This window comes from Aegilops tauschii, chromosome 5 (assembly GCF_002575655.3).
Source record: "Aegilops tauschii subsp. strangulata cultivar AL8/78 chromosome 5, Aet v6.0, whole genome shotgun sequence".
NCBI classification, from domain to species: domain Eukaryota; kingdom Viridiplantae; phylum Streptophyta; class Magnoliopsida; order Poales; family Poaceae; genus Aegilops; species Aegilops tauschii.
Window position 1 is genome coordinate 464,851,630 of NC_053039.3, and position 8,965 is coordinate 464,860,594.

Sequence of the window (8,965 nt, forward strand, 5' to 3'; positions counted from 1 at the left end):
GACATCGCTAGGTCACTATCTTGAAAAAAAATATCTTAAATCAAGAATAAATTTTCAACAAGTATTGACGTGTGTTCACGTTAGGACAAAAACCGACAGAGTCAAATTCAACCAATGGATATCTCAAGCTTTATGAACTTATATATTTGTTTATTTATTGACCGGAGCTGTATAAACTTATAATTTGCTTCTGCGGTGAGGACGATAGACCATTGCATGAATCGAACAACATGGTTAACCAAGCTTCAACCAAATCCAAATCGGGGTTGCCCCCACCTAACATGCGTAGGCATCCACATGCAAGGGGATCCGTTGGCAGTGACAACAATTCAGAAATGCTAAAATCTTAAGTCAGATTTTTAAGCATGGCAAATCAAATGTTTTTATGACAATTTTCGTGTTGTGAGCATGAGAATTCCCTTCAGCAAGCATTGACAAATCTTGAGAAAAAAATATGTCAGGATTTGCCATGCTTGCTGAAGAGAATTGCCAGGCTCGCGACACATAATATTTTCATAAAACGTTTGATTTGCCATGCTTAAAAGTTTGACATCAGATTTATAACACGGTCCATTAGTTATGCAAAAGCTCTAACCATCTTTGTTTCTAAAAGAGAAAAGTATGTTTTTGGTCCCTCAAGTTCTCACAAAGTATAGACTTGGTCCCTCAAATTTTTTTGGTATACATTTGGTCCCTCAAGTCTCAAAACCGGATAAGTTTGGTCCTAAACCAGATTTTGAGCACGTTGACCGGTTTTGACCGCAACAAAACCGCCCGATGAACAGTAAATTCGACAAAAAAAATAAACAAATTTCAAGAAAATCTGAAATTTTTTGGGGTCGAATATGCTTGCCTACGCAAGATGTGAACAAAATTTCGTTCTCTTTCGGCACTCAAGGAGCTCGTGGTAAAAAACAAAAATATCTGCCTGATGAATAGTAAATTCAAAAAAACAAAAAAAAATCAAAAAAATCTGAAATTGTTTGGGGTCCAATATGCTTACATGCGCAAGGTCCGACCAAAATTTTGTCATGAAATGACATCGGACGGGCTCTAGCAAAAAGAAACAATTTTGGCTTTTTTTTGTGAGCAAAATTTTGTTTTATTTTTCACCAGCTCCTAGAGTGTCGAAAGAGCATGAAAAGTTGGTCGCACCTTGCGCATGTAAGCATATTGGATCCCAAAAAAGATCAGATTTTTTTGAAGTTTTTTTTTCAAATTTACTGTTCATCGGGCGGTTTTGTGGCGGTCAAAACCGGTCAACGTGCTCACAATCTGGTTTAGGACCAAACTTATCCGGTTTTAAGACTTGAGGGACCAAATATATGCGAAAAAATCTTGAGGGACCAATTCTATACTTTATGGGAACTTGAGGGACCAAAAACATACTTTTCTCTTTCTAAAATGATACACCGTTGATCTAGAAATAAGAAAATAGTGATACATCGACCTGTTAAATTGTGATCCAAATTATACCGTATTGGACTAGACGTAGTACATACGGTGTGGGCCTTTTGCGTTGGTACCGACGCGTACGAGTACAACTCGTTTACTTGTCCTACGAGGACCCTTATGTGTTGCCCCTCATATATACCCCATGTAGTCGCACCTCAGACGGTCTGTCGTCTCGTGCTTGTAATACTCCTCCTCATAGTAATTGCGCCTTCATGCGTCCGTGGTTTTCTCCCGCAAGGGTTTTCACGTAAAAATCTCCGTGTCTCTCTGTCTCGTTTATTTCTCGTTATTATTTAACAGGTGGTATACGGAGCCAAGTTACAGATACGAGATTTTTGAGACGAGAGAATTAGGGTTGCGTGTCGCCGCTGCCCCTGCACGCGATCTGTCAATCCGAGGGCAGATCGATTTCTGCTGCCGCCGTTGACACCGAGATCGACAGGAGTTCCCACGACGTGCAAATCACCTAAGCTGCAGTCGTTTTTTTGTCCGATTCCGCCAAGTTGTGGATGCTACCCACGTACAGGCTACAAGACCAGAGGTACAAGATCAATTTACTTTTTCTGCTGCTCCACGTCAAGCGCACCGAAGCTGCTGTTGGTGCTGTTCACGGGAGATTGTGAGGCTACAGTACCTAGCACTAGTACTAGTTCATTAGTACTTCTACATCTACACAAAGGATACTACTAGGTGCTATTGTTTCAGTTTTTGCTCTGCATATTAAATTCTGTCAAGAATTTTTTACCGGCTTGTACTATTTTGTGTACATAAATTTATCGACTCATGGCATCCATGAAGTACGATCTTCCGTTGCTGGACCGTGACACAAGGTTTACCCTATGGCAAGTCAAGATGCGGGCGTTGTTGGCACAGTCCGACTATGACGAAGCACTGGATAGTTTTGGGAAGAACAGAATTCAGGACTGGACTGATGAGGAGAAAAGAATTGATTGTAAGGCTTTGTCACAGATTCAACTCCATTTGCATAATAATATTTTGCAGGAAGTTTTGAGCGAGAAAACTGCCGCCGCTCTATGGTTAAAGCTGGAAGGGATTTGCATGACTAAAGATCTCACCAGCAAGATGCATTTGAAGCAAAAATTATTCCTGCATAGGTTACCCGAGGGAGGTAATGTTTTGAATCATATTTCTGAATTTAAAGAGATCATATCTGATCTAGCTGCAATGGAGGTTAAGTATGAAGAGGAAGATACTGCTTTAATGTTAGTTTGTTCACTGCCAAGTTCTTATACCAATTTTAGAGACACCATATTATACAGTCGTGATACTCTCACGCTTAATGAAGTTTATGAAGCTTTGAACTCTAAGGAGAAGATGGAATTAATGGTGCCTCATGATGGTTCGAGTTCATCCCAAGCCGAGGGATTATCTGTTCATGGCAGGACAAAGGAGAAGAACTCCAATAATGGAAACAGAGGCAAAAGTAAGAATGGCTACAGGGGCCGGTCGCAATCTAGAGACAAGAAGTATTGCAGGTATTGCAAGAGCGACGGGCATGACATCTCTGAGTGTTTCAAGTTGCAGAATAAAGAAAAGAGGAAAGGTAACAAACAAGGTGAAAATTCTGCTAACATTGCTCGTGATGATAGTTCCGATGATGCTCTTGTCGTTATTGCTGGATGTGCTGAGACCAATGATGAGTGGGTATTTGACACCGCATGCACTTTTCATATGTGTCCACATAGAGATTGGTTTTCTACTTTTGATTCCACTACTGCTGCTGGTTCCGTTTTGGGTTTTGATAATTCACCATGCAAGATTGAAGGCATAGGTTCTATTCGAATCAAGATGTGTGATGGCAATAATCAGAACTTTGACAGATGTTCGGTATATTCCGAAGATGAAGAGAAATCTTATCTCTGTTAGTGCCCTTGATGCAAAGGGGTACAAGTATTCAGGTGGAGATAGTGTTTCGAAGGTCACCAAAGGCTCCCTTATTGTGATGAAAGGTGATTTGAGTTCGACCAATGGTCTTTATTACCTTCGAGGTTCTACCGTTTCAGGTAACGCTACTCCAGTTATTTCAAAGAATTCTGATTGTGATGCTGCTAACCTTTGGCATATGCGTCTTGGACATATGAGTGAACTTGGTTTGGCAGAGTTAAATAAGAGAGGTCTTCTTGATGGATATGAACCTGGTAAATTGAAATTTTGTGAGCATTGTATCTTCGGCAAGCATAAGAGGGTGAAGTTCAACACTTCGACTCATACAACTGAAGGTATTCTTGATTATGTCCATTCTGATTTATGGGGACCATCTCGCAAGAAGTCACTAGGTGGTGCTAGTTACATGCTGACTATTATTGATGATTATTCGAGAAAAGTTTGGCCTTATTTCTTGAAGCATAAATATGAAGCATTCTCAGCTTTTAAGGAGTGGAAGATTATGATTGAGAGACAAACTGAAAAGAAGGTAAAAATACTTCGCACTGATAATGGTATGGAATTCTGTTCTAAGCAATTTAAGAATTATTGCAAGTCTGAAGGCATTGTCAGACATTACACCGTTCCTTATACTCCTCAACAAAACGGTGTTGCTGAGCGTATGAACAGGACCATTATTTCCAGAGCCCGTTGCATGTTGTCCAATGCAGGTTTGCATATGCGTTTTTGGGCTGAGGCTGCTTCCACTGCTTGTTATCTCATTAACCGTTCACCATCTATTGCTCTTAATAAGAAAACTCCAATTGAGGTATGGTCTGGTTCACCTGCTGATTATTCACAATTGAGAGTTTTTGGTTGCACTGCTTATGTTCATGTTGATAATGGAAAATTGGAGCCTAGGGCTGTTAAGTGCATCTTTCTTGGTTATAAGTCTGGTGTTAAAGGTTTTAAATTATGGAATGCTGAAACCCAGAAGGTTGTTGTTAGCAGAAATGTTATCTTAAATGAATCTGCTATGTTACATAATGTTTCATCTACTAATGTTCCCGTTGAAAGTGAACAGCAGCCTATTGTTCAGGAGCCTACTGTTCAGGTGGAGCATGTTATTGATTCAGGTGATACATCTGGTAAGGAAATTGTTGATGCACATGATGATCCCGTCGTTGATGATAAACATGTCACTCCCACTCGAAATCAGCCTATTGTTCCACCCAGTTGGAATCTTGCACGTGACAGAGTTAGGCGGGGTATTAATAAACCTGACAGGTTAATTGAAGAGTGCAATATTGTTTCTTTTGCTTTATCTGTTGCAGAAGAAATTGAAGGTAATGTTGAGCCTTCTTCATATACCGAGGCTATTATTTCTGGTGATAGTAATAAGTGGATGACCGCTATGCATGATGAGATGGAATCACTTGAAAAGAATGGCACTTGGGATTTAGTAAAATTGCCTAGAGAGAAGAAACCTATTCGTTGCAAGTGGGTTTTCAAGAGGAAAGAAGGTGTTTCTCCTAATGATGAGACAAGATATAAAGCAAGGTTAGTTGCTAAAGGTTACAGTCAGATTCCAGGTATTGACTATAACGAAGTCTTTTCTCCTGTTGTGAAGCATAGCTCTATTCGCACTTTACTCAGTATTGTTGCCATGCATGATCTTGAGCTTGAACAATTGGATGTTAAAACTGCATTTTTACATGGAGAATTAGAAGAGGATATTTATATGGAACAACCTGAAGGTTTTGTTATTCCTGGAAAAGAAAAGCTTGTATGTAAGTTAAAGAAATCTCTGTATGGATTGAAGCAATCCCCGAGACAATGGTACAAGAGATTTGACACCTTTATGCTCTCTCAAGGTTTCAAAAGGTCTAATTATGATAGTTGTGTTTATTTGAAAATTGTCAAAGGTCCAACTATTTATTTGCTCCTTTATGTTGATGATATGTTAATTGCTGCTAAGAGCATGTCAGAGATTAATGAACTAAAGAAGCAATTGAGTAATGAATTTGAGATGAAGGATTTGGGTGCAACAAAGAAAATACTTGGCATGGAAATATCCAGAGATAGACCGTCTGGAAAAGTATATCTAAGTCAGAAGGGATATATTGATAAAGTTCTTCGTCGTTTTAATATGCATAATGCCAAGCCGGTGAGTACTCCGTTAGCTGCACACTTCAAGTTATCATCAGCCTTATGTCCTAAGTCAGATGCAGATATTGAGTACATGTCTAGAGTTCCCTATTCAAGTGCAGTTGGTTCACTTATGTATGCCATGGTTTGTTCTCGTCCGGATTTATCATGTGCATTGAGTGTTGTCAGTAGATACATGGCTAATCCTGGAAAAGAGCATTGGAGAGCAGTTCAGTGTATTTTCAGATACCTGCGAGGTACTTCTAATGCTTATTTACAGTTTGGGAAAACTAGAGATGGACTTGTTGGTTTTGTTGATTCTGATTTTGCTGGTGATTTGGATAAGAGAAGATCGCTCACAGGTTATGTTTTCACCATTGGTGGTTGTGTTGTGAGTTGGAGAGCAACTTTGCAGTCTATTGTGGCTTGTTCCACTACTGATGCCGAGTATATGGCTATTTCTGAGGCATGCAAAGAAGCTATCTGGTTGAGAGGTTTGTACACTGAGCTTTGTGGAGACTCATCTTGCCCTACCGTATTTAGTGACAGTCAAAGTGCCATATATCTTACAAAGAATCCAATGTATCATGAGAGGACAAAGCACATTGATGTCAGATTTCATTATATTCGAGATGTTGTTGCTGAAGGCAATTTGAAGGTATGCAAGATAAGTACTCATGATAATCCTGCTGACATGATGACAAAGCCAGTTCCTACCAATAAGTTTGAGCTTTGCTCAGGCTTAGTTGGTATTTCTCACTAGTCCTATGGACTTTGACGCACAAGGTGTTTATGCTGATTTGGATGGAGTTATTCACTTTCTTCGACTATTGGAGGGAATTTGGATCAAGGTGGAGATTGTTAAATTGTGATCCAAATTATACCGTATTGGACTAGACGTAGTACATATGGTGTGGTTCTTTTGCGTTGGTACCGACGCGTACGAGTACAACTCGTTTACTTGTCCTACAAGGACTCTTATGTGTTGCCCCTCATATATACCCCATGTAGTCGCACCTCAGACGGTCTGTCGTCTCGTGCTTGTAATACTCCTCATCATAGTAATTGCGCCTTCGTGCGTTCGTGGTTTTCTCCCGCAAGGGTTTCCACGTAAAAATCTTCGTGTCTCTCTGTCTCGTTTATTTCTCGTTATTATCTAACACGACCGAAGGTAAAGAGGCCAAGAATTAGAGGAACGGTCATATATAGATCAAAGCACGTACTAAAAGAGATAGCTTCGTTATAAAGAGAAAAGGTAAAATAGACGACGCTTGAGATTACTATTGTAGCATTTCTCCACCATATACATAAAAAAATGAATAGCAAAACCAAGAAAAGAAAACAAGTAGGAGTACCAAGCATAAACAAATGCAGGAAAAATCAGCTGCTAGCTAGAGAACCTAACTCCATATTCGATCGATCCGTGTGGTACATAACATGTCAGCATGCACAATCAGACAACGAACGTACGTACTACGCTCCCAGCTAGTGCACATCGCAGGCGGCCGCCGCCTTGCTGTCGTCGCCGACCCGCCGCGCCCCGCACCACACCGCCCTCCCGTCCGCCGTCCAGAGCGACACGTCGAACACTCGTACGCCTCGCGCGACGGCCTCGCCGGTGACATTGCTCCCCCGCGCGGTGACCCTCGTCCATCGCGGCATCCGCGGCGGCCGCCACCACTCGACGCAGACCTCCTCCCGGCCGGCGACCAGCGCGCGCCCGAGCGGCACGCCACGGTATCCTACCGCCACGGATGTGCCGCTTTCCAGGCACCTCCCGCCGCTCGTGAGGAGCGGGCCCGGCAGTGCCACGCCGAGGGAGAGGGCGAACGATGCCGACGTCTCGCTGATGTCGGCGGCAAGGACCGCTGCGTAGTACCTCGGCGGCGGCCGGTGGTGGCTCTCGTCTAGCAGCCACACGGTGCCGGCGACGACGGCCACCATGGCGATGAGCACCACGGAGGTGCAGACGTAAACGCAGGGATGCCGCCACGGCATGGATAGCCTGTGTCTCCTCGATCTAGAGAAGTCAATGGAAGTTCTTATTTTTTGTTCAGTTTGTTCGTAGCTAGGGTAGATGTACATATGCATGGCGTACATATGAATCGCTCAGATCGGCCCTAAAAAACAAAAAATATCATCGCTCAGATCGATTGCTTTCCAAATTACAAGGCAATTGCTGAATGCAACGCATGCTTACAAGGAAATTGCTCTGTGTCGGCCACACGCGACGTGGCTACCAATCTACCTATTTACATTTTGATTTTATCTTCTTGCCAATCGAATTCATGCTAAAAAAAATTAAAAAAAGTTCGGTACAGTAGAAAATATGAAATGGGCCGGCCCACGAACGTGCACACGTTATTTCCTCGGCAATTTCACGTATTGAACGTAAAATTGTCTAAAAAAACCGTAAACATATCACGTTTGCCATGATGGAAATGGTGTTTACCTCGGATCATCGATGGTAACTTTCAAAGCCCTGGCTTGTAAAGAAGTGCTCGCGCCGGTTGATGACCCATGGATGTTACCACGTCATCGATCCCCGCCCTTTGCCACGTCATCGATCCGTGGCCGTGTGCGCAGGTATGCCGACGGCCTTGCCGTGGCCGTCGGCATACCTCAAATTTTTTTTATATTATTTACTTTTTCCTGTTTTTTTTCACAACATAAATGTGCCTTATCTAAAAAAAACATACCCCGATGGTATATCGATTGCCCCCCTCATGGACGTTGCTGCCGCCGTGCCCCACAGCGACGCCGGTGAGGGGGGCACACCCCGGAGCTGCGTGCCGGGTGCCTGCGCCAGCCACCACGCTTCCACAACCGTAGGAGGGCCCAAAGCAACACCTAGCGGCATTGCTACCCCCCCCCCCCCAGGTACACCGTCTCGTCTAACCGGGCCCTCATACATGTGGGGCGGTGTGGTGCCATGTCTGAAGAGGCGGGACGGGGGCCCTGGGGGGATAGCAATACCACCGGAGCGTCGCACCAGGCCCTCATACATGCGGGGTGGTGTGGTGCCATGTCCAAAGAGGAGGCGCGCATCTCCGGTGTGTGCCCCCGCTCACGGACGGCGGCGCCGCCGGCACCTGGAGGGGGGAAACGGACGCGTCGGGTCTACACGGAGGGGATCTTGCTGTGGTTCTGGCCCGGATCACTAGTAGAAAACTGGGCTTTGGTCACAGGGCAATATTCACATTAGTCCCGGTTCAGTCACGAATCGGGACTAATGTGAGCATTGGTCCCGGTTCGTGCGGCCAGGGGCCTGCCGGGCCTCGTGGGGGCATTGGTCCCGGTTGGTGGGACAAACCGGGACCAATGGGCCACGCTCCTGCCCCACCACCCTTTAACCGGGACTAAAGGGCTGGTCCTAGTTGCGGCCAATGTTTAGTCCCACCTCGCCAACCGAAGGGCGCTCACACCAGTTTATAAGCCCGTCCCTCTATGCCTTGTTGAGCTTCTCTTAAAATGAAAA